This window comes from Coccinella septempunctata, chromosome 8, assembly GCF_907165205.1.
Source record: "Coccinella septempunctata chromosome 8, icCocSept1.1, whole genome shotgun sequence".
In the NCBI taxonomy this organism is placed as follows: domain Eukaryota; kingdom Metazoa; phylum Arthropoda; class Insecta; order Coleoptera; family Coccinellidae; genus Coccinella; species Coccinella septempunctata.
The window spans coordinates 24,614,657-24,641,533 of NC_058196.1; the positions used below are offsets into that span (position 1 = coordinate 24,614,657).

Here is a 26,877-nt window from a genome sequence, read left to right on the forward strand (position 1 = left end):
TTAATTTCAGAACTGTTTCCCCCAAACGTTCGCAATTCAAGCTAACGAAAGATAAACACCTTCTGCCTCTGCTATTGTTCAAGCTGGCGTATGATCTGTGTTGAATGTTCTTTCAGGGGCAGCTTTCATTAGTCCACTCTGCAAAATATACGGGCATCAAACAACAAAAAAATTCCGACGGAAAAGGAGTATTGTTCCACACGGTAATCCAAGCCTTTGTTGAAGCCGAATGAAAAAGGCAATTTCCAGACCAAAGCTCAATTCAAACAGATCTTTTACGACTTCGGACAGTTTTCTATTTCAGTGGGCTGTTGGATCTATTTTACTAGTCCGGTATCCAGGCAACGCGTAGGTCAATACCACCGTTCGTCACGGTGGCGCGGAGTTGGAGTCGACGTTTCGTCTCCTTCCGCGAGTTTTCAGGAACAGATCGGGACGATGTCGCGAAAATTTCGCTAATTTCAGGAAATTTTCACAGAAATAAGGGATGCAACTTTTATATTTCAATTTCTGCCGCCTGTATAAGGGGAACAGTGGTTATTTCTTTGTAAGATTGCAAAAACTTCCGTAGGGTGTCAGTGTTCTTTCGATTCTGTATCCTGGCAACACTGCAGATGGGCATTGCGCCAAAGTGATTCCATTTCTGCGGGAAATTTCCCCCTTTTGAACAGGAATAATACGCTGAAATTTCCTATTACTCTTTTAAGACCAGACAGACAATTAGATTTGTCTCTCTCACATTTTATGGGAGTCTGAGTGGAGCAGAATATGATTATGGTTCTACATATGGAATTTTTCAGCATGTAGATTCAGTGCAACTATCCTATATGCATAAAAAATGGGATATTCAAAATTTGTTGTAAAACTCAACATCTATCATATTATATTATATTCTTTTTTACCTTGTAAAGCTCTCGAACCCAATCCCAAGTTCCAATTACACCACCAATCTTCCGAAATATCGGTAGTGCTTGCGCTAATCACCGATGAAATCTACCAGATCGGAAAAGTTCATTTTCGCTGACAATTTTCATCTCAGGATGAGACGTAGGTAAGCCATATCGGTTGTGATCTCGATTTGATGGGTAGGTCCCGCGTTGTTGCGGAGTATTATTGGAAAAATTGATGGTTGTTGTACCGGAAAAGCTGCACTGAGCTTTCTCGTGAGTGGTTGAGAAAAGGATGGGAAAAATTGTCTTTCACAGATTCGCAGATCGTTGTGTATGAGAAACTCCTGAAAGTATCCCTTAGGGTTAGCAGAAATAAACTTGAGGAAGTTTAATCCACCCGAACAGCTTTTTACCACGTCTTCATTAGCTCCCCTTCTTATCTTTCTGTTTTACTACAACTTACAACTTTCCAAGCGATTTTAACAAACATCTACACAAAGCTTTCAATTGGTTTATGAAAACATTCAGATTAAAAATCCTTCACCAGTCATTGGAATATTAGTTCAATGCTCAAAAAAAAAAAAGATTCAGTTGAGCTTTCCAATTTTGTTGCCTATAAAAAGTGAGTCTTTGGCTCGTACAAATATTTCAACAGTAAATTCTTGAAGTTGAAGGAAATACTTTTTTTCTTCACCATTTTTTTCCGAATCGACTCGGTTTAAAAGTTACAGGCTGTTGAAAAATCATAAAAAAAAGTTATTTTTAGTTCTATCTCACAAACGGTTTAATGAAATGAATTTCGGAATATAGTTTTTCATTTAGTTGATGAATCTTTTTCGAAAACAGGATATCACCCACATCTTCCAGTTTTCTCGTTATGACCATTACGTACCATAAAAATACAAAAAATTCAAACACTTGAAACTAAGTTGGACGCTATCTGATGAATATTTGAACGTTTCGTAAAATAAAAATATTCGTCATATTTTCTCCTATAATGCGCCGTTTTCTAGTAATTTGATGTTTCAAAAATGGAAAATATCTGTGATATTCGGAAAATTAGGTACTTTGATCGAATGCACCTCTTTTTGAAACATCCACAGATGTGTAGTGTCACAGATTTGGCTAGTTATTCTGAAGGCAATTTTGTTTCTCTGAAACAAATTATAAACAATGCCAATTATACTGGAAGAACATAAGGACATCCTAGATCTGAAAGATACCTTCAATTGAAGCTTCTTTTAATTCTACCAAAAAGAACTGCAGGATGCTTCAAGATTAAAAAGAAATGTGTTATGGAACATGGAACTCACTGAAACGCATATTTTCCTAATTTTGACACTTTTTAAATCTCATCTCATTGACGTTCTAACACGTTTCGAAAATAGTAACGATTTTCGCAACTGTTGATGAAATGATGCTTGCTCCCATAGCAACAAACCAAAAAATATCTCCTAATTTACAGGACAATGAATTTACGAGGGACGCTTCAATAGACGTTCTTTGAATTTGAAGTCAGAGTCACATTCTATCCAAAATTAGGAAAAAAAATGTGTGAAACACATTAGGAAACATTATTTTTTGTAACTCGACAACAAACGAAGTGAGTTGCACTGAAATACGATCGATACGAAAAATAATTCCAACAGGTGGCACAAATAACTACTCTATCTGAAGTATAATTGAAATGTAACTAATTTTATTACCTGGAATTGTGAAAATATACTATTTTCAGTTATTGATAAAAGTTTAACATAATAAGATTGATTAATTGATGAAATGTTAACATTTATGGAAATGAAAGATATAATTAAATTCGATAAGCAGGAAAACGTCGATGGTAAAAAATCACCCCTATAATACTCTTCACATTTTCAAACACACACAAACCTCTTCAACCAACAGGAAAGCTTTCAAAGTACCTCATTTCAATATCGTCAAACAAAGATATCCACTTCATCTACTCCGAAACGTCAATAATGCTGTATGCAAAGGACTTTGCGAAAACTGCGACAATAATTCATACTTCTTCGACATTCCTGAGGGAATATTGAGTTCGCAGATATCCACTTGTTCAAAACTGTATTGGGACTTTGCGCTCTATGGAGTTTTGGAAGTTTTGCTAATACTCTTCGGAGAAACAGCCCATCAATTCTGTCCATTATAACCTGAACAAAATAGAAGGTGACAGGAACTTTCCTATAGACGGTAAGTACGTTTGAGTTGAAGTTGTGGATTTAAGAGTTCGGTGTTTTGGATGAACTCCAATGACAAGATGAGCTGGACCGAAAATTTCATTCTCTTTGATAATTTGAATGGAGAATTTTCATGGTACAGTGGTGACTGATCAAAGCGACTTTGGTACGATTTTTTTTAACATTTAGCTTCGACTTCAGGTAAACTGCTGGTCAAAAGTTAAGCAAATTGAATGAATCTATGTTTCCTCTTCAGAAAAACCCAATTTCCATTAGGAATATTGATAAAGATAACGTACCGGTAGAGTTTTTCCGGTTGAAATAATAAGATTGAGAAGAAATTATGTAGTTGAAAATAATACGATATCTGAAATATCGTTGACATTATATCATCTGATGATGTCAAAAATTCATACTTCTACTCACAGTACTCACTAGAAATAATCACCAAGTGCATCAATAACTGCTTGACATCTTCTCTATTATCTATTTCTTGAAATCACATATTCACTTAAATTTTCTTCTAATAACAATCGCAATGGTGACAATATAACTAGTAGAATTCTTCTTATAGTTTTCTGGACAAAAAAATTTGATATTGATGGGTAAGATCATCAAAACAGGAGGTTTTACAGTCGCAGTTATACTTATTAATTTAAGTTTTTTTTATTTTGTTTCACATTTCGTATTTTCAAAATTATCCTATTTGTTCCTGATTGAAGTGTAAATTATTTGAGTATTGATGTTTATTTTTCATCTTTACTGAGAATTTATCTTCTCTTATGGGAACACTAGAAATTTTTGACAGTGGTGAATTTGGCAGACGCTGATTACATCAAAAACGACATGAAAACTACCATAACACCTACTGACTACTGACTTTCGTTCTAATAATAAAACGAACTCAAACTATGGAAGGTTGAGTAAGGTCGACATCTCCAAAAATAACTGTTTATTTATACGATAGTTACAAGTTCATGATTCAGATAGAGCAAATACCATCACTGTCGCCAGATTGGGGCCAGCAGTGAAAAATATTACGTGTTGTGTTTCTTTCTGTTCTGCCGTGTTTGAATGAAGATAAATACGGTTGGAGTTGAAGCTCTCTCTTTTATTTTTTTAGATTGATTGATATGGCGGAGTTTGGATGATTTATTTGGCTTCGGGAACGATGATTAAGTTTTTCAGCTGTTGGAAGTAATGACCCATTTTGGCACTTTGCTAATGGAGATATGTAGGTAACTTCAGATATTTTTCAGGCACCCAGTAACTCTACTCCGATGCACGTGTTGGAGTTTTGATCTGAAGGCTCTTTTCGAAATTTATACAACTATTTTATATAGTTTTACGACCGAAGATGTGTTTCCCAGTATGAAATTCTTGAAAGTGACTAATTTGATAGAAACTAGACATTTCAGTTCCAATAGATTCGATTTGATCATTGAAATATTAGATGAGATAATATACCTGTTTTTAGTATGTTCTTTTCTTACGTTTTGACAAACCAATTGTAATTACATACATATAAATTTTTTTTCACAATTCTCGTTTGAAATATTTCGACGTTGAGAATGATGAACCTTTGCAGCGTGTTTGGACAGAAAAAAAGCTTCACATATTTGGTCTGCACTAACATCAAATTGGAGCCATTCGGATTTGGTCTACTCGTCTCGTTTTGTTCTTCAAGTTGTTGCCATTTCAAAGCTTCATAATGCTTCTCTAATGGAAGTCTTTGTCCCTATTAGCGAAAAACTCTTGTAATCAATTTCACAATCTTTTCTTGGTGCCAATTTCTTATCACTAATGAAGTTTTACAATGCAAGAAAAAGATGCTAATCGCTTGGTGCCAGGTCTGAATGTATCAAAACTTATCATTTAAACTCTTGGAGTTTTTGAGGAGTCACTATAAACGTGTGTGGTCTAGAGTTGTCCTGGTCTCTTGCTGGCCATTTCTGGTCCATCGCTAGCTTCAAACTGTCAAGCTGTTTACAGTAGAGGTCTGAATCGGTGTTTGGCCAAATTGAAGCAACTGAGAATAAATTATTCCTTTCTACTCCCACAAAATGGAGAACAGAACCTTCCTGGTCCTTGGCCAACGATTGAGCGTGAGTGTTTTTCACACAATGTTGTTGTGTATCACCCATTTCTCATCACCAAATTACCATTCGTTTAAGAAATAGTTCGATTCCATTCCTTTTAGCTTCGCTGATAGAAATTCGATCGGTTATGCTTTTTCCTTTTTGTGTCAATTCATATGGCACTTCTTTTTGAATCTAGCTTTGTGCAAATGGTTCTACTATTTTATGATCGATCTCAATTTTCTTGGAGATACTACTGATGCACTGTTCCCCAAAAAACCAGTGGTAGACCACGTGCTACAAAAACAGTAGAAGATCGTCTTGTCTTCAGTTCCATCTTCTTCTTCGTTTCTCAAGCTTTTGGGAAACCTTGGGCTCGTCTTAGACATGCACTTGTCTTCAGTTTCAGAAGAGAAGAGAGAGAAACATAACTTTATTGATACAAAGGATCAATTGGCTATCGACCGAAGTCTTCCTGCCAGTTACATTTTATCAAAATATCGAATAATCATCTTTCAATTACGAAGAAAACCTACAACATCTCCTAATATTTCTACAGTTCAATTACTTTTTGAGACATGTAGATTTCGAAGGTTGTCGATCCTCTCAATTTTTTGGTTCGAGTGATCCATTTGCTTTAATGATTCTTCATTCAACACATTTTACTTTTAAGACTAGCTCAAATGGATTTTTAAGCTGTACGAGGTGAGTCTTTGACTCATACAAGTATCTTAACAGTAAATTTTTGAGATCAAAAGGAACCCTTTTTTCTTTTTTTTGCTAATTCAATTGGAGCTCGGCCATGTAAATTCCTCATAAATCCCAAAATAAGGTTTCAAATATCCGTCCTCAACCCTCAGCTATGTTCTCAATTTCCTTAACAAATCACTCGCAGCTCACGATGCCTTTGTTTCATTGGCATCCAACCATCTGCGGAATTTCATAAAAAAATTCACAAATGATGTCTGCGATATCTTCTTTCCTACATGGATCGAGTTATCCGAGCGGACGATTGCCCTGGAAAAAGCCTCTAGGTAAAGCTTTTTGGAGCCATTATAAAGGCCATCTTCAGCGTACGCCCCATATCCACTTTCATCTTCGACGAAGATATGAGAAATGGATTGAATAGAAATTCCGGGGAAAATCAAACGAATTTTTCCGGTATCGATCAGGCCTCGCTGCCAGCCGCCAACGCTGTTTGCTTCGCCAGAATAAACAAAATGGAAAAATAGTCTTATGGAGAGCACTTGGAAGCGTCTTAGGAGCTTGAGGGAGCAGGCAAATTTTGTTTCAGAACGTTGGAAGAAGCGGAAAATTGAAATATCCTGTCTACCGTGCTCAAAATTAGAATGATCTAGCGATTGAATAAGTTGGAGAATGCCTTCATTCTTTCTTGTGTAGCCGATTTTTATCAACAACTATCAGCTTTATTCAAACTGGGTGGAAAGTCCACTAGAATATCTAGGTCTCGAGAAGGAAGGGAAATTCATGGATGCATAGAGTAAATCAATATGTGGTTATAATTATGAAATCTTAAAGCCTTCGTCTCAATAAATGTATAGAAGATAAGTGAGCCTTTAACTTAGGAACAACACTATTGTACGATCGTGAATAGTGTTGCCTGACTCGAGTTTGTCAGGCGTTTTTTGTCCCAGTCTCTAGCGGCACTTTGCGGGCAGGAGAAGGAACTCTTCGTCTGTCAATCATCGAGAATTTTTCTTATATGTCGCAGTTTGTCATCTCTATTGAAATCATCTACACTGCGCAAAAAAATGTACGCACATTATGGAAATCTCAAATTTATTCTACAACTGAAGGTGTTCTCAATGATAATTATTTTTATCAGAATTATGCATGCATATGTTATCCACTTTCAACGGTTTTCTTCAATACACATGTTTTTTCCCAGCAGGAATAAAAGAAGATGATATCAGATTTTGAATGTATTGGCTCCATTCTAAAATCAGTTGTTCTCGATCAATTCTAGTGATCAATAGTTTTTCTTTCGTTTGATTTTCTACACTCGATCGCTATGCAACGCGAAACACGCAATTTGACCCAAGAGGAATATGCCCAAGCGGTAGTTTTGCGAGAAGAAGGGTGGACATACACAAGAATTGCAGAAAGGTTTGGAGTTTCCCATACAAGTGTGTCCCGAATGTTGCAGCGATTCAGGGAGACAGGTGAGAATGTCCGAAGACCAGGACAGGGTAGACCACGGGTAACATCTGCTATTCAAGAACGTTACTTGAGAGTTTCTTCGTTGAGACAACGGTTTGCAACCGCTCGCCTCCTTCAAATTCAGCTTGAGCAAACTCATGAGGTGCAAATTAGCACTCAGACAATAAGAAATTGCCTCAGAGAATATGATTTAAGGCCTCGTGTCGCGGCAAGAGGCCCAGCTCTTACCCCAGCCCATCGAAGGGCGCGTTTGGATTTTGCGAGGGAGCATATCCATTGGGAAGAGGCCGATTGGGAAAGAGTTCTCTTCACAGATGAGTCTAGATTCTGCCTCTACCATTATGATCCACGTTCCCTTGTATACAGACGTCCACATGAAAGATATGCTCAGTGCAATTTCCTGAATACTACTGGTTTCGGTGGAGGATCGATTATGCTATGGGGTGGAATATCTTTGACTGCTCGCACAGACCTAGTGGTCGTTGATAATGGAGCTATCAATGCTGATAAGTATATAAGGAACATTCATGAAGAACGTGTAGTGCCATTTGCCCCATACATTGGTGAAAATTTCATTTTTATGGACGACAATGCCAAACCCCATCGTGCGCGCATCGTTCAGGAGTACCTGAGGAGTACCTTGAAGAAGTTGAAGCCTCTCGAATGGAATGGGCAGCAAGAAGTCCAGATCTCAGTCCGATTGAGCAGTTTTTGGACAACCTCAATAGAAGGCTGAGAAATTCAGAAAATCATCCAGCTACCTTAATGACTTAGGAATCCAACTCGGAGAAATCTGGGAAGGATTAGATCAGAACATTTTAAGATCACTCATTTTGAGTATGAACCGTCGTTGCCGAGCTGTAATTAACGCAAGGGGTGAAAATACCAAGTATTGAATCACTTATCAGCATTTCAGTATTTTGAAAATTGTTCATTTCTCTTCTTTCACATAAGATTCGGTGAAATCCTGAATTTTTCTTCCATTTAATGTGTATTGTTTCGTTCAAAACCTTCCCGAGAGAACATAAAAAATAAGTTATAAAGTCAATGTAGAATAAACATTCATTAAAATTGAGATTTTCAGAATGTGCGTTAATTTTTTTGCGCAGTGTATTAGTTAAATCAGACTGATATTGACCAACTTTGAGTGAAGTTCATTTCAACCTCTCTCAGCATCATATCCGGCTGTGGTTGATTCTCAACCACCAACACGTAGGTTTTCCCCTTTTTTCTTCTCGATCGTTTCCTAGAATAATCAGAATCCACTAATTTCCCTTCTAAATACGACCATCTCGTCGATCGCATTTAATTTCGCTCTAAAAAGCGAACCCCATCTCGCCTGATTCCAGCGAAATCCTGGCCCTATTTATCACCCGAATAAGGGCATCAGCGAATTCATTGTCTGAGACCACGGATCCCTTTGCAAATGTTATCCATGTCTGACGTTTTCCCATAAAGCGTAAATTTATCGCCTTGATACAAAAAAGGACCCCATGTTACTCCTTCGAACTCCTAGTTCGATGTTTACTCCTGATTTATGCTGTGTGTTGCTCAGGTCCGAGAATTGCAACAGAATAGGTTACTAACGACCTTCGTTCCGTGGAAATGTGGATAGGGTGAAATGGAAAATGCTTGTTGTTGATTAAGTTTCCTCTGGCTCCGCCGGATGAAGTTCCTTTACTCACTTTTTTCTAGATGGCGGCTGCATAATGGGGAGTTTAGGAGTAAGAAAAATAAAGTCTGAAGCCTTTCTTGGACAATCCTTTTGCCGACAGTCAAAGTCCCCAGCAAATCGATAAGGCCAATCCTTAGACCAAAGACTGAATCAACTGACAAATCTATCCTATCATTCTTGGGATGAAGATCACAATACTGAATGAGATGAAGCCTCCATAAAATGATAGGAGGAAAAGTCAAAACGAAGATAGTGAAAAGAAGCATCATTTATGGTCATCAGTCCTCCGTCTGTAGGACTTGACGCCTGAGCTCCAATAAGAAGAAACACATCCGAAGAAGATTCACTGTTACTCTTTGAATATCCAAGTTTCACTGAACCAGACAAAACAAGATTGAAAAAAGATTCTAAATTAGACAATTCATAGAAAAGGAGCAAGTTGACTGATGATTTGAATTGTCAAAGCTGCTAATATTCCACGGCCTTCTTGACGACGACTTTTTATACACGCAATGACAACGATTTCAAACCCAGATCAAATCCCAACCGAATGCAATCCGCAAATAACATCCTACGATCCTGGCGCACGAGTCATTCCTCCATTTCCAATACCGCTCCACACTCATCAATGTGCACTCAGAATTATAAGCCTCTGGAAATGCCTGCAGGGGTCTTATTCCAATTTCGCTCCAGCATACTGCCGCTGTGGGCTTATTAGGAAAGTTACGAAATTCATAACATCCGATACTGCCGGCGAGAGATGGCGGAGATAAGGGGGCGTTAATTTACTCGTAAGCGACAAATTTCCAGTTTTTAGAAATTAGGTTCCGTCAATTAGCTTCTTGGGAAAGTGAATCGTAGCTTCATTGGAAATGATCATTAGCTTTGGTTATTCAGATGGAGAAGATCGAGCCCATGCCGTCAAAAGGAAAAAATAGGGAAATTTCACAGAAAAAAAGGGGATTGGGATGCCTACTCTTCTTTTTCCAATTTTGGACAGTGGAGATAGATTTGAAGAGGGCGCTGAATTGGCAAATTTAGGGTTCGACATCTAAGGGAGTCGGTAAAATTATTAACCTTTGAACATTTGGCAGGAGGATAAGTTAATGATAACAAGATCTTGATTCTTGCATGACTACCGAAGAACTGAATTGAAAATGAAACGGAAATGGAGTATCGAACCACCATTCATCCATCCATCCATTGCTATATCCCGTTACCGAGAATAAATCTGCAAAAAGACTCAAAAACAAAACTATCGGTGCGATCAAACTTATAATTTCTTAGGGCTACTTGCGACTGTGTGCCTTGCTGTGACTGAAGATATCCAACCGTGACCTACAGATCCTTCCACACTCTGGGCATGGATAGTCACCTAACAGATCTGGCTGCCGCTGTATTCTACTCGAGTATACATTATAGCTGTGGACCAGAGACCTTCACTGTGATCTGTCTAACGCTTGTTGTTCCCAGTTATGATTGGCATTAAATGATTTTAGGGATTGATGAAGTATTTCCTTAAATCGCTTATACTGACCTCCTGGTTTCCGAGCTCCCTCTGTGAATTGGCCATACAGAGATATTTTGGGGAGTCTTGTGTCTTGCATCCTCAGAATGTGGCCGCTCCATCTGAGTCAGGCCCTCGTTACTTGAGTCACAATTGTTATACAACTCGCGCGCTGCAAGACTTCTGCATTTGAAACTTTGTGGAACCATCTGATGTGCATTATTTGTCTTAGATGACGTTGTTGCGTTTGTTCGAGCAGTTTAATATGCCGCCTGTAGGGCGTCCAGCTTTCGCTTACCGTAAAGAAACGTTGGGAGGACCACTACTTTGTAAACAGCTGTCTTGGTCTTCAGATTGAGATCGTGATTTTAAAACACTCTGTCCTTTAGCTTCCAGAATGCCCGTGATGCCGAATTGATACGGTTGTGTATTTCCGTGTCCAGGTTAGCCCTAGTTTTTATGAAGCTTCCCAAGTATATGAAATGCTCGACCTGTTCTAAAATTCCATCCTTCAGGCTGATATCTGTTTGAAGAAAACAGTATTCTTGAGGTCCAAAGAAAAATTTCTCTGCATTTGAAAAATTTGAGGTAAGCAGTATCATGCTGATATGCTTGATACCATTGGCGATAAATATTCTTTATATGCGATTGCAAACTTTCTGCGCAACTTCGGAATTGGGGCCATTCTTCTGCTTCGTATTCAGCTCGCAGTGGATATGTTATATACATCAGGAACAGCAATTGCTCTTCTGAAAGAAGTTGGAATGCCCCTGTTAATATGAAAAAGAGAAAGTAAAAACAACCTTGTCCTGTCCAAATTCCCACTCCACCTGAAGTAACCAGGTTGGCGCGTAAGCCCCTGGGAAGCCGAATAGGTACCGAATCCTGACATTGTGCTTTCTTCCGACCTGTAAACCTATTCAATTCAAAAAACTTTTCTGTTGTACTAAAATAATCAATCGGAGTTACTATTGTGGAGTGATAGGAGTTGTCTTATAATTGAGACATAATCCTGGAAAGAAACTATCAAGGATATGACATAGTGATCCATTCTGATAGTCAAGTCACTATAAAAGCACTGAACTCCTATGTCATCTCAAAGCTGACATGGGAGTGCCGAAGGAAACTCAATGAAATAGGCAAGAACAACAAGGTCTCTTGAGGCTGGGTTCCAGCTCACTCTGGAATCAAGGGAAACAAGGAAGCCAACACACTCTCCAAAAATGGAGCACAAACGCCACCTACTAGCACAGAGCCTTCCTGTGATATAGGAAAATGCACCTTTAGGAAAGAGTTTCTGGGGAAGGAAGAAACCAAAGGAGGAACACTCTGAAGTAAACTTCCAGGAATGGATCATTCCAAGAAATTCTTCCTGAATTTCAAGACTGAAAGACCCAAGAAGTTTTTGGATCTGAGCAAGAATAAGTTATGCCTCCTCACCGGCTTCTTCACAGGACATCGCTGCCTTAGAAAGCATATTATGATAATAGGCTTATGAGAAACGGACGAGTATAGACTCTGTGAGAAAGAGGAGGAAACTTCTGTTCGCCTGGTTACAGAATGCCTCGCCATTGCAAGCCTACGCAAGGAATGGCTTGGACGTGAAAATTATAGGAAGAAAGAGGACTTAGCCTCCTGGATGTCGTCTCAGATACTGGAGTTTATTGGAACTCGGGAGCTGGAGGGTGAGCTGTAGAGGGCGCTGAAAACAGCTCTGATGGGAAGCACAATACGTCTTATGTTCGTAGTGACATCTAACCCCCTTACCACACTTTGAACTTACTATAAACTATAATTGAGGCATTGAATAAAGTCATTTATAAATCTCTTCTATTATTTTTCTTCTCATAACGCTCCACGCCCCTTGTAGATAAATAGAAGCTCTTGCAGTACCAGCGAAACCTACTGATGGCCCCCATAAAGGGTAGTAGTTGCAAGGCATCCTTACCCTCTGAAAGTAAATATACCGTCATTAGCCGGAATAAAAATTTCATGTTTGCCACCGACAACCATAAATGGCGCTATTTCCGTCTTCTCGTTTAATTATCCATGTATATTCGCACCCGAAACTCTCGACAAGCAACGAAAACGCCGTTTCCCTCTCGTCAGGCCAATCTGGAGAGACGGCGAGAAATTAGCAATAGACGAATGAACGTGCCTCGGGGCCTCGCATCAAAATGTTTTCGCACCCTAATTGCGCGCGATGTTCGATCGACAATTGCCCTTTGTGAGATTGAAGTGTTTGTTTGGATGTTGTTGTGAATGATACGCCCGGAGAGCTGCTCTCCAAGTTGATAATCTGCATGAATTTCGCGAAAAATGATGGGAGAAAGGAAGAGGCCGACTCGACGCTTTAGTTGTGGTGAGAATGGAGTCGCCTATCCTTTGTTTGCGGACTGAAAACTCGTTGGAACTCTAGGAAAGTTTTATCTCCACGGACGGAAGTATCTAGCGAGTAATTATCCACATAATTCATTCCCTTAATGGAACTGGAAATGAAAAACAACTGGGTTCTAATTGGGATAGCGTTTCTCTCCAGTTTCCGAATGGATTCGAAATGGAAATTTGTTCACAATTGAACTGATGACTCGTATAGTCTCTTTGTGAAGATTGAAAGATGAGAACCAAGTTTGTTGGAAGAGAATCAGCCACAATCATGCTAGCTGAAGAAGAAACACTTTCGATTCTGGGAATGGCAAGCAGTTATTTTAAGATTTGACTCCTTCTTGTGTTTTCTCACATCACAATCTCATCCTTTGTGATTGTTCTGTAGTGTTTCACGTTGTTCCAACAATTTCAGCGTATTTAATTATCGGTGAACTGTTTTCTTTGGGCTTATTCCAAGACCATGCTGATCTGGAGTTCACTCTTGGTCCACAACACACAGTATTTAACTAGCAATATTGTCCTGGAACTTGACTATCATGTAACTTTCTAGGTTTCTGATCACTCTGGAATCAAAGAGACAAACACACTCGCCAGAAAGGAACAACAAATGCCACTGACTGGTCCAGATCCTTAGGAAAATGCACCTATAAAAAAGAGTTCCTGGAGAAGGAAGAAACCAAAAGAGAAACACTCTGGATGAACCTTCCAGGAATATATCATCTTTGAGATTCTGAAACTGTAAGATCCAGGAAGTATTAAGATCTCAATAAGAAGAAGCTAAGCCTCCTCACCTGCTTCCTAAACGGACATTTTCGCCTTAGGAAGCGAAAATTATAGGAGAAAAGAGGACTTGCAGCCTTCTTAGATAATGGAGTTCATTGGAACTCTGGAGTTGGAGGGCGAGGTGTATATGGTGGGAACCTCCCTGATGAGAACACCATAGACCATGAAGTCAAAGTGAAATGTAACCTCCTTACCAAACCATAAACATCTTATAGCTTTTCTATCTAACCTAACCTAACCTTACCAAGCAATAAACATCTTGTGGCTTTTCATTTCTGTTGTGATGGATATATGGTTGTTGAAGAGCAAAAATATGATCCAGAGAAAGCTCCCTCAAGCGTACCCTTGGAGGATAAACCTAGATCTATTGAAAGACATTATTTTTCTCATCAAAAACCGTTTCTTTTATTACTCAAAATGAAACCTCGAATGGTAAAACTCTGCAGTATTCATTTTTCATTTGTCTGGACAGTTTTTTGTAGTATTATTGCCCTGACAACGTTTGCAATCTCCTCAGCATACTTATAGCATACACAACAACCATAAAACAACCCCAGAGAAATATCGCATACATAGTTTATTCTCCATCGACTTATCGGTCATTCACCAGAGGATCCGTAAAGTTATTCACAAACTCTTGTAATATACGTTATCTGCCAGCCAGATAACATCAGAAACTGCAAGATGAGCAACCAAACTTTCTCGGAATCCAATTAGGGCAGGATTACCGACAACGTATTTTGGAAGCATGTGGTGTGTATAAGAAATCGCGAGTGAAAACAAGCCCCAGGGATTCAGGTGCTGCTCAATTGTTTCGAAATTTCACCACAAATAGCTTCAACTCTTTGTTCAGGGAAATTGTATTTTCCAACTCCTTTGCGTTGGAATAATTCTTGTGTGCTCAGATTGAGAAGTTTCACCAGGCTGGGAAATCTTCAAGGATAAAGAAAAATTGAAGAATTGAGATATGTGTTTTCGAAGTTTCTCTGATCGTAGTTTTCATGCCGCTTATCCATAATGGGATACCGCATAGCCAATTTGACGATGAATTCTAACCTCGTTTTTTTGAGAAGCTATGGAAAGTTACACTCATAAGAGGAGAAATTCAGATATATCAGTACTATCAAATCAAAGGAACCCTTTTAAAGCCTGCAGATTCCACCAGGTCGTATCTTCATTGTCCTTTTTTTGAGTAGAGTATTTTCACAAGAATAAAATGTGTCACATGTTTCTTCACTATTTGGAATGCTATGTCTACATGGCAAGGCAAACATAGGAATCATCTATATACGAAAATTCCTTCGACCCTTGCTTCTAATTAAAAAATTCTTCTCTAAACAGAAATTTTCACGTTAAATTCGTTTAATTTATTAACCTTCATAATCCCCTCATCTAGACCTGCAGCAATTAAGTTTAAGCCAATGAAATTTATTACAAATTTTTAGGGCCGCAACGACGCTTCGTTTATGCTAAGGCAGGAAATTAGACTGGTGGTATCACACCCTTGAAATAAATCAACCCCTTACTTCGGAAATTTCCGCGGAAATTCAGGTCGGTAGGTAGAAAATTAATAGGAGAAAAGAATGCGATTCCAGAGAACAACCTGTTTAGGTTGATAACCTTCGTGTTTCGTACAGCGAAATTAAGAAAAAATGTGGATATTCTATATTTTTTTTTATGTTTTAGCGGCACTTCAGCCAGCAGTTTTATAATTTTCATTAGATTAGGACATTCTAAGTAAATCCCAACAGATTTCTGAATTCATGGTTGGAATACGGACGGTACCTATTACCTATATGGATAAACATAACACATAAATGTATGAACAAAATTGAGTGTATTATTTATTATTATTATTTTTTGAACCGGGGTCGTTGTGGCTCGATTAGCCTTTCGAGAACTGCGACCATGTAGATCTTTTGTTCTCTACCCTACTCATTCATAGGAACCCTAGGAGGTCGTCAATGGTGTTGATGAAACCAACAGCATCCTTAGGGGCCTTGGACATTACCTCGTAAGTATCCAGAACTGGTTTTCCCATAAGAGTGATTCTTAAGCCAGCCAGCTATGGACACTTGCATACCATGTGTTCAGCTGTTTCTGCTTCTGATCCACAGAGCCTACAAATCTCATCTGCTGATTTTTCCATACGGTAAATGATAATTGTACCGACAGTGCCCTGTCAGCAGTCCCACCATTACAGTCCCACCAGTTTCCTGGTGTTGGTCGTTGAAATCATCACGATTTCTTTGACTGAGTAAGTCCAGAAGTATTTTTCCAGAGGGTTATTCTGTTGTTCAACTCCCATTGTAGGACCACTGCCTTATATTGATATTTTCCAAACCCACAGGAAGGCTCAGGTCCAGCAGGTGTTAACCTTGATGCCCTTTTTGCAAGTTCATCGGCTTTCCCATTTCCTTCAACACCACAATGCCCTGGTACTCAAAGAAGAGTCACTTTGTTGTCTCTGGCCAGTTGCTTTATGGTATAACCAAAGAGTATCAACAAGAGGTTTCACTTTGCCGATTTACAAGGGAAGATCGAATGCATGGAATTTTAACCTTGAAGTGGGGAGACGGTACGCGCCAGCCATACTGCGCCCAGATTCACTACAGTCAAACGAGAATCTGGGCGACCAATCAGATTGGGACTTGCGAACAGAACGAACATCTGCTTTCGTTTTCCTCCCTTCCACGAAATCAGGCAACATTCAAGGGCATTGAAACGCAACCGGCCAAAATGATATAGTGAATCCTCTTGTTGATACTCTTTGGTATAACGGCACTCCCATGTCAGCAAAGATCTCTGGCAGTGTGATTCCAGGTACCTCAGCGTGGTCTGGCTGTCCGTGGTGATATGCGCCCCTTTGAGGTTCATTTTAAGACACTCCTTAGCCCATGCGTAAACAGCCAATGTCTCGGACTGTAAAATAAATTGTTCACTTCCCAGGGCTTTATAGATCCTCAGTTTTGGTCCATATACGCCAATGGTGGTGCCCCTTCCTGATTTTGTTCCATCGGTAAACTACATGGATGACTTCTTGTCCAAACGATTTAAGAAACTTATGGCATAAGGACGGTCAGCTATGACCGTTTCAAAGGGCGTTTCGAAATAGAAGATGATTGGCATGACATCCGTTAGTTTTTCCAAGAGGTTTGAGTCCAATTGATGAAAAAATATGAGTGTAAATATACATACCAAATATCAATTTTTCAAAAAAAGAAAAAAAAGAAAAAAGAATGTTAATTGATGAATGATAAAAACTTAAATAATATTAAAGAAATATTCCCTACTTATTCCATTAAACTCAATGATGTTTTACCAGAAGTACACTCCAGGCAAAAAGATGTCTCGTATATAGCTCAAAGACTTTGTCTATAATTCCAATTTCGAAAATATTTTACTTTTTTCATTACTCACTTCTTCATTCTATCAATATTGATGGATTGCTATCATCTTTCATTAATTACCTGAAAAAAAAAACTATTATCAGTTTCGAAGAAAATTTTCAAGGATTAACAGAATATTTTCATTATTCAAAGGAAAAGATTGTAATAAAAACAACGACAATGGAGTAGTGGAAATTCAAATTGAAAAGTGAACTGCAAGAAACGTGTCGTCATCGATTGGAAGAGTAGCAAGCAGAGCGGTTTCTAGCTTATCTGACGTCATCAGTACCCCATACCTCAATCTATTTGACAACCAACACTTGAAATGAAAAAGTGGAACTGATATAGATTATACGAGATATTTCTACTTGTTTCAGCTACAAAAAATCATCTACAACGATTTATAGAACGATATATCAATTCCCTTCGCACAAAGAATGCATGAGGTTTAAAACTCGAATATCATGCCAAATCTGATATTGTCCTGATCTAGAATTGGATCTTTCTTCCAGTGTCGCTATTTCCTGCGCTAGATATATACCTACTTCATATTATGACGAGCACACAATGGCCTTAGCGACACGGACAGCTCACGTTGGCAACAAAGGAGAATGATTCCAGCATTATTATGAAACAGGTCTCGAACAAGCCTGACGTTGAAGATCAGATAAGATAACTAGGTTATAGGGATGCTGAATAAGGAAATGGGGAAATATTCTCCATAGGGAATATTCAGTTGCTTGCGTCGGCAAAATTCAAATGACGGTGGTATTTCCCGAACTGGTTTAATGCATAATCCTGGCTGAACTAGCAGGAGTTATTCCATTTCCACGAGAGCAGTCGAATTTATCGCAAGTTAGACTCTTCGTCTTTCATGAAATAATTAAATATCTAGAGAATCAGATCCGTGATTCATCAGTCCAAGGTATCATCTGGCCTTGAAATTACCCCCACCCTCAGGGATTCCTCCATACCTTAAAATTTTGTCCAAACAATCAGCATCCACTTGTTGATGTTAAAAAACCCATTTAACAAACTCTCTTCACTGTGATGGTCATTAAGCTTCAGTTGTTGTATTAATTGAATTTTGTGAGCAAGGAGACATAGATTTTATGTTGAGTAGACGCTGTACAAAGCTTCATGAAATTGACGTTAACATTCAAGTTGAAACAATATCTCTTTTTTAATTTTCTAAATGCCAAACTTCCATTATTCCTGATATATTATTCAAAAATGGAAACATGGTGTTGTATCGTGCAACTCAACATTTCTACTAACCCTAAACTGTCATCTGTCAAGTTATGTTTTAAGGTTGGCAATACTCATTTACTCTACAAATGGCGGCAGATTCGAATTTCGCTTCAATTTTGGGACATCCTTCACAAATAGGGTAATGAAATATGTTATTATATACGTAATGATGTTTTATGCCTGTAATTAATCAAATTACTTATCGGCTTTCACGGCCAATATTCGCGGCCCTCTATCGATTCAAACAGAGCTCTGTAACAATGTGATCCCATCAGCATCTGAAACTCCAATTACACACTTCCATTCGTCAGAATTAATTGGATCCCCGCTTTTATTTCTCATTAGTGGAGAACGCATACTCTTCAAAACCTTCCGCATGTATCTAATTAACGAAACGCTGAGCCAAACTTCATTTTCGCGGAAAGTGCAACTAGTTTGGAATCCTCCCACTGCGCTCAATGCAAATTCCGATAAGTTCGATTAGTTTGGGTATTTTATTACAGGAGGAGAGTTAAAAGACTCAAGTAATTAAAGAAGAAGTATTCTGAATGAATAGGCAATATTGGAAGATAATAATAGAGATGGAATATCCACTCGACAGGGATCTACAGACGGAAGCCGTGGCCTATGTTCCACATTCGACTACCCGATGACAGGTGGCGAACCCTTCTATGCATCTTTTGATGGGGCCACTCCTAAGTAATGATAAGGGTTCCCAATTAACAGAGTGTCATGGATCCTGCATTCTGGCCCGAGGGCGTGGCTGTGAGTAATTTTTTCATGAAGCGCCGTCAACCTACGATAGGAGCCTGAGTTCTGGGGTGAGTGCACCGCTGTCTGAGCTCGCAGAACAAAACTCGAAAAGGAATTTGAAGATAATCCAGCTTAATGTGCAGGGTATAAACAATAAATTTAATTACTTAGATGTCATTATAAGTATTGAAAACCCGGATATCTTGAGTATAGCCGAAGTTTGGTCATCCCCAGATCAAGTTTCTTTTTTAGCAATAAACGGTTATTATTTAGCTGCTTCATATTGTAGATCATTGCATCAACGTGGTGGTACAGCCATTTATGTCAAGTCAGATTATTTAGCCGAAAATATTAAGCAGATTGAAGGCTTCTCTGTCGAACTGCAGTGCGAACTTTGTGCTATAAATCTCAAGGTATCCACTAGAAATGTCTCCATTATAAGTGTCTACAGGCCTCCCGGGGCTAATATCGAGTTGTTTGTCGATTCCTTATCATGCGCGCTTGACTGTTGTTTTGCTAGATCCGATCTGATTTTCGTATGTGGTGATTTCAATATCAATTATTTCGCTCCCCACAATTATCTTGATTATTTGCTGTTGAGGTACAATCTTAAAATAACTTCCACGGAACCAACGAGAATTTTCACGGATAGGAACGGCAAGACTAGTTCTAGTAAAATCGATTACATCTTGACGAATGCTAGTACCGATTTTTTGTCTGTCGGGGTATTTGAGAGTAATATAGCAGATCACAAAGCCATACGACTAATATTCAATTATAATACAGATGTCGAAACCACTAAACCTGTCCTGAGATCATTTCGACTATTGAAGGACGAGAATCTTCAAATCCTGTCTGAGATGGCTGCCTCAACTTGCTTTGATAGTGTTTATTCCTTCACGGATGTTGATGGTGCATTCGAAGAGTTTTTCAATATTTTGACTTCCCTGGTTGATTCTGCATGCCCGGTTGTGCAGAGAGCATCTGTGAGATCGAAAACTCAGAGGTGGGTCACTAGAGAGGTTAAAAAGGCGAGTTCTGATCTAAAGAATCTTCATTGGTTATATCAGAATTTGAAGTCTCCGGAATCAAGGAACCTCTATATTGCGGCAAAAAAGAACTATAAGGAGCTGCTTAGGTCCAGTAAGGTAGATTTCTTCAATAAAATTTTAGATTCGTCAACAAATAGGTCCAGAACGGTTTGGAATTTGGTAAGGACTGAAACGAGCCAGAACTCCGCTACTCAGGAGATAAATTTGAGCGATAATGGTACAATTATATCCGATCCCCAGACAGTGGCTGATATGTTTGGTGGGTATTTTTCCAGTATTGGCCGTAATAGTATTGAGGAACATTACGGTAGTGCGAGATCGTTCTCTTGTACAACCCAAGCTATGACAGATAAGAACTTCTTCTTTTACCCTGTGACAGATCAGGAAATTTCAGATATATTGAAGCAAATCAAGAAAGGAAATAGTAGCGGTCATGATATGATTTCTGTGAGAATGTTGAAAATTTTGGCGGATAAAATATCTGAACCTTTTGCTCACCTCATTAATAAAGCAGTAACTGCAGGTAGATATCCTGCTCTACTCAAAATATCAAAGGTTACTCCAATTTATAAAAAGGATTCCAGGGAGAATGTTGCCAACTATCGGCCAATATCGATAACCAGTTCACTATCAAAAGTGTTTGAGAAGGTTATACATAAGCGGATGATCAAATTTTTAGATAAATTTTCTTTGATTTCAAGTCAGCAACATGGCTTTCGTGTGGGCAAGTCGACAGAGTCCGCAACAGGTGACTTCGTTGAATACGTTTACGGGTGCCTAGATGCTGGAGTTCCGGTCGCTGGGCTATTGTTTGATGAGTCTCGAGCTTTCGACTGTCTCGACTTTAGTTTCATCCTCAGTAAACTGTATAATATTGGCTTTCGAGGTGTTTTCTTGGATTGGGTGTCGGACTATCTGAGAGATCGATTGCTGTTTGTTCAAGTGGGCCATCATAAATCGAGACGGTATCCAATAGAAATGGGTGTGCCACAGGGATCTGTGCTGGGTCCGCTGCTGTTCATCCTGTTCGTTAATGATCTGCCGGAGTTCTTAAAAACTTACTCTAATCTTTTGTTGGCTATTCGGATCATTTTATTCGCAGACGATACGTCATTTCTTGTGTCAGCACAAAATATCTCGGAACTTAAGAGAATTTGCGAAATCCTTGTTGGTTCTTTCCTGGAGTGGTGCCACCAAAATTCAATAATATTGAATGTCAACAAGACCGATTTGATCTTTTTTCAAAATAGGAGCTCGGTGTGTGAATTTGAACTAACTCTTCCTACTGGTAACATCAAAGCATCAGATCACGTGAAGTTTTTGGGCATTTTAATCGATAAACAATTGAATTGGCAGAATCAAGCAAATTCTGTCTGTAAAAAACTAAGCAGCGCATTTTATGCTGTTAAAAAACTGAAAAATATTCTACCTAGACAATCACTGTTAGTTGTTTATTATTCACTGGCGTATTCCCATATGAGCTATAATTCAGTTTTATGGGGAAGTTCATCATTAGCGGAAGATGTTTTCATTGCGCAGAAGAAACTGATACGCCTTATATTCGATTTGGACCCCCGGGAGTCCTGTAGACCCAAGTTCATACAATACAAAATATTGAGTTTTCCGTGTATCTTTATGTTGAATACTCTATTATTTGTTAAGAAGAACTTTGAAAATCTGAAAAAATGCTGTGAGTTCCATGAACATGACACAAGACACAAGAACACTCTTGAATATCCAATTCATAGGACTTCAAAATTCCAAAAATCACCACTGTATAACGGCATTAAACTTTTTAATCACTTGCCTGACAGATTCAAGACCTTACCTTATAATGTTTTCAAAAAGGAAGTTAAGAAGTTTCTGTTGATCAACTGCTTTTATAGTCTTAGGGAATTTTTGGATTGTAAACATAATCAATTTTCTAATTTCACATGAGTTCAATAGCTGTTCTAATTTTATATAAGTCTATATTGTTGTTGTAAAACTGTATGACCTGTCCCATACAAAGGTTGTTTGTCTGAGGGGATGTAATAAACTTATTCTTATACTTATTCTTATTCTGTTCATTTTGGCTTCGGCTGATGATTCTTTCGGCTATCTCCAGGATGAAACACAAGTATCTCTGACAGTATCCACCACCAATGACTCAAATCCAGAACATTCCGAATACGTTCAGCTTTTGGCGGATAATTTGATATAGCTGTTTGTATGTCTCGTAATTTTTTTCGAAGAGAAACATGATTATTTCACACCAGTCTATTATGGCAACTAACAACTTATTTGTAATTTCACAGTTTGTTGACGTTCGTATCTGCAGTGACCCATTTCTTGCACGAAACCAGACATCTCCATAATTGCTTCAGTTTCTAATCCTTAATGTTCACAATGCGCTGGCTGAGACGCAACTTAGTGGGTTTTCAGACGTGCCAACAGACGTCTCAAATGATCCAAGAACATCAGCATTTCTCACAAAGGAGCAAGGGGGATCTGAATACTCCGGCAAATACAATTACATGTGTCCTGCTGACGCTGATATATTCCCCAGAATATTCCAATTCAGGGTTTCTCTCTCGGTGGACTACGGTCTGAAATTTGGGGTTTTACCCGGAGCAGCTGAAGATATATTATCAGGAAGGTTTCGGGTGTTCTCAAAATTCAGTTATTATTCAGGACTACAAGCCTGTTTCCAAAGCAGGTAAAATCCCATTTCATTATGGTGAAACAACAAGAAACGGTGGGTTCAGTAAATCCATTGATAGTACAGTTTTTTTATTTCTTAACATTAACGGTATTTGAAATTAGGAGATGCTCCCGCAAATCACTAGGGGAGCTTCAATAATTAATTCTTTTAGGAGCCATTTATTAAGTTTAATTCTTGCATCGGATCTGAAATGAAAACGGTTCTTTTTGACGTAAAAGAGACGAATGAACTGGGTGTCTTCAACCGTTCGATAATTTGGAATGCTCCGTCAATTAATTGTGATGGCTCTAATTAGATTTAATTTATAGAGCACATTCGGAAAGGTCAATCAACTCGATGGATATGTTGTAACTGACTAGACGCAAAATGATCAATCTCGGTTAATACCTGGTATACAGGGTGAGTTATTGACTCGCTGAAATATTTTAACAGTAGATTCTTGAGGTCAAAAGAAACACTTTTTTCCCATACCATTTTTTTCCGAATCAGCTCGGTTCAAAAGATAAAGGCTGTTGAAATAATGTTATTATTAGTTCTCAAAAACGGTTTTATCGAATGAAATGATTTTCGGAATATATTATTTCATTTATTTGATTAATATTTTTCGAACACAAGAGTACCGGTAGATTCGGGTGACTTGGGACAGTCCTGTAACTTGGGACAAATACCCCCTGGCAGATTTCTTTGTTTCTTACCATTTATGAGTGAAGGGACAAACTTATAAGATTGTGTAGCGTCTTTTCGGTTAGTTTAACAATTAATTCCTGTTGAGTTTGCTATGACTAGAGCGTTTGAATTGACAGGAAAAATTAACGAATTCAGGACAGTAAAAGCGCGTTTTTTATGGCCCTTATACTTTCTAGTGTCCTGTACATGTGTTTCACTTTGTGCATGTGTAATTTTTTTTCTGGATACGTGGAATATTATATATGTCATGAAACAAGGTTGTTAACAAACGAAACGGCAACACGGATATCATTCATTTATTTTGTTGTTTCATAGGGTGACTTGGGACAATGCCGAATAGATACAAGCGGCGCATTGGCAGCAGGAAATATGCCGATTTTTCGCAGCATATTTATTATTTACCTAATATATTTCCACAAAGAAATCATCAAAGAATGAAAAAAATCAAAGTTCCCTTGTTTTGTTTAGTTTTTTAGATTTGAGTTGCAATATATTTACTTTCGCTGTAATAGGGGTTTATCATTTAATTGCCTTACCGAATTTCAACTATATAATCACAAATTCTGATTTTTCAAAACTAATCACTGTCCCAAGTCACCTATTTCATTTGAGAGTTGAGAAATCAATAGATTTTAACTTGTGACTCAAGCCTCCCATATCGATGAGTGACTTAGGACAAGTATATTTAATTTTTTCAAAATTTATATCCGAATTCTGAGGCATGGTATATATCCTAATCAATAGTCTGAGTCATTAAGCATATTCGAACCTCTTTTTCAGATAAAAATAGGTCACCGTTTTAAAAATATGTTGAATTCTTTCTTATTTCGTTGCAATTTTCACTTAGAGAGCATCTGACAAAAATTTGTTTGTGACTTCTTTCGTGAAAGAGGAAACAATTCAAATAAGTTCTCATAAAATACGATCTTCGTGTCTTAAACATGAACTGTTGAAATTCTAACAAGGGGCATTACGATATTTTTCGTGATTCTTGCTGGAAATAATGAACCAAAAAAATTCTTATTCAATTACTTTTTCTAGACAGGCCTTGGGATATTCTCCCAACGAAGTCTGTCTCCTAAATTATCTTTCTATATCTAAAAACCCCTAAATTTTTTCCTGCGCCCTGTCTCATCCATCACTACATCCCTCGCTACATCCCAACTAGCCTCATAATACATCCGCTTTTTCCTGGTTCGAAGCAGCATCTCGACAACGTTTAATTTACGACGGACTTTCGGAACAAACAGACAAAAAACCCACGTGGTTCAGTCATCAAATCAGCCGACTCTATCGTCGTCAAGCCCGCGTTCCAGAAGGAACACGGTTCCGGACGTTAGGACCATATGACGGATGGGAAAGCAGCCAGGAACGGTGCCAGGAACATCGCAGTGATTCATAATGCCCGTCTTTTTCACCACCAATAATAACTTTGGTGGCGTGGCGGAATTTTCGGCGTTAAAATGTGGAAAGGTCAAGATATCCGTGTTGGGTTTTATCACTCTGGCCTAGATCCGACAGACCGATCGATTTTAGGCACGGGTGAAGAATTTAAGACATAAATAGCTACTAGCTTAAACCCTCGGATTCAATATTTCATGGTGAAACGCTAGTCGAGATATAATGAGAATAATTCAAGGAAGAAAATGAGCAGAAAATCAACAAACCTAACTATAAAAAATGAAATCGAAAAGAAATAAAAAAATAAATAAAAGAATGAAAAAATAAATAAATATGTAACGGAAACTCCGACGATGAAGAAAACTCCAAGTACCGAACGATTCGGGCAACCTGCCTCAAAAAAACCCTACAATTCCCTACGCCATAGATAGGGCGTTATCACTTATTACGATCCTAGTACTATTCGTACCCACCCTATAACCTCGACATAACCATAAAATAATTGTGAGGAAAATACCACCTTATCTCTTCAATAAGTTGAAATATAGAACTGGTGATGACCATAATGTTAACATTAGACCAATTGACTGTCATGCGAACACCACAGAACCTCAACTTTTCAGAGAGGTTTTAGACACAACATTTATAAGTTATAGTTTATAGTTTGATAAGTGGGTTACATGTCACTGCGACCTTAAGGTCTATTGTGCTCCTCATCAGAGCTGTTCTCACAACTGAGCCTTCTACAGCTCGCCCTACAGAGTTCCAATGATCTCCAGTATCTGAGAGGGCTTCAAGAAGTCCTAATTCCTGCTATAATTTTCTGTCCCAGACATTCCTTACGCAGGCATTCTTTAACCAGGTGAACAGAAGTTTTCTCCTCTTTCCCACAGAATCTACAGTCTTCAGTTGCTGATAAGCCCATTCTCATCATATGCTTTCTAAGGCAACAGTCAGCCGGTGAGGAGGCATAACTTATTCTTGCTCAGCTCCAAATACTTCTGGGTTCTTGATGTCTTGGAATGATCCATTCCTCCAGAGTGTTTCTCTTTTGGTTTCTTCCATTTCCAGAAACTCTTTCTTATGGGTGCATTTTCCTATACCACAGAAAGGCTCCGGGCCAGTAAGTAGCGTGACCTGTAACCTAGACTGAAGAGACTATGCTGTTCTTGCCTATTTCATTGAGTTTCCTTCGGCAGCTTTGAATCGATGACATAGGAGTTCAGTGCTTTGATATGAGAATGGATCACTATGTCATATCCCTGATAGTTTCTTTCCAGGTTTATGTCCACGCATCTTTGGATTACAAGTATTTCTGCCTGAAAAACTCTCGAGCAGGAGCCTAACTAGTGTAAATTTGGGCTTGCCCTGTAGATTCCATGATTTGGTTTTTGAACCATCAGTACACCATATAATGATATACTGCCTTTGAAATTCTGGATAGTGTATTCCTTTTCCTATTCCTCCCTTTTACAAAGGATCGTGGTAATGTTTACTTTTTTGATCACAACATCCCTAGGTAAGTTGGATGATGAGATGTACCTACTTTTTTAAAGAGGACCAGGCTCTCTGCTCTCTCCTTACCTATACCTATACCTTCTCTAGATATTCTGAGGATAGCCTCATTGGCTACCCTATCTATCACTCGAGATCCCTAATGAATTGAAACAACTCAGAGCTTACAAATTCAGAGAATACTTGCTCAGTTCTCTCTGATTCGTTTCAGTCTCCGAGGAAGAAGGAAAAAAGAAGAATATGTTTTCTACTTTGTGTGACATAATACTGTGTTAGTACTGCAAACAATCAGGAGTTAAGTGGTAGTACATGCACCAATGGGTGAACTTTTCTTTGAGATTCCTGTGTAAAAGCAAAGGCCTTATTATTATGACTTCAGCTTTGGGGTTGTCACACTCCTCTCCAGAAGAACATTGAGCTCTGTTGGA

General features: G+C 38.5%; 1 protein-coding gene across 1 annotated transcript in view; it reads right to left on the bottom strand.

Annotated features, from left to right (window-relative positions):
- The window catches only part of LOC123319374 (microtubule-associated protein futsch), a 107,236-nt gene that overhangs the window by 36,031 nt on the left and 44,328 nt on the right, over positions 1–26,877 (bottom strand). The window lies entirely within an intron of this gene.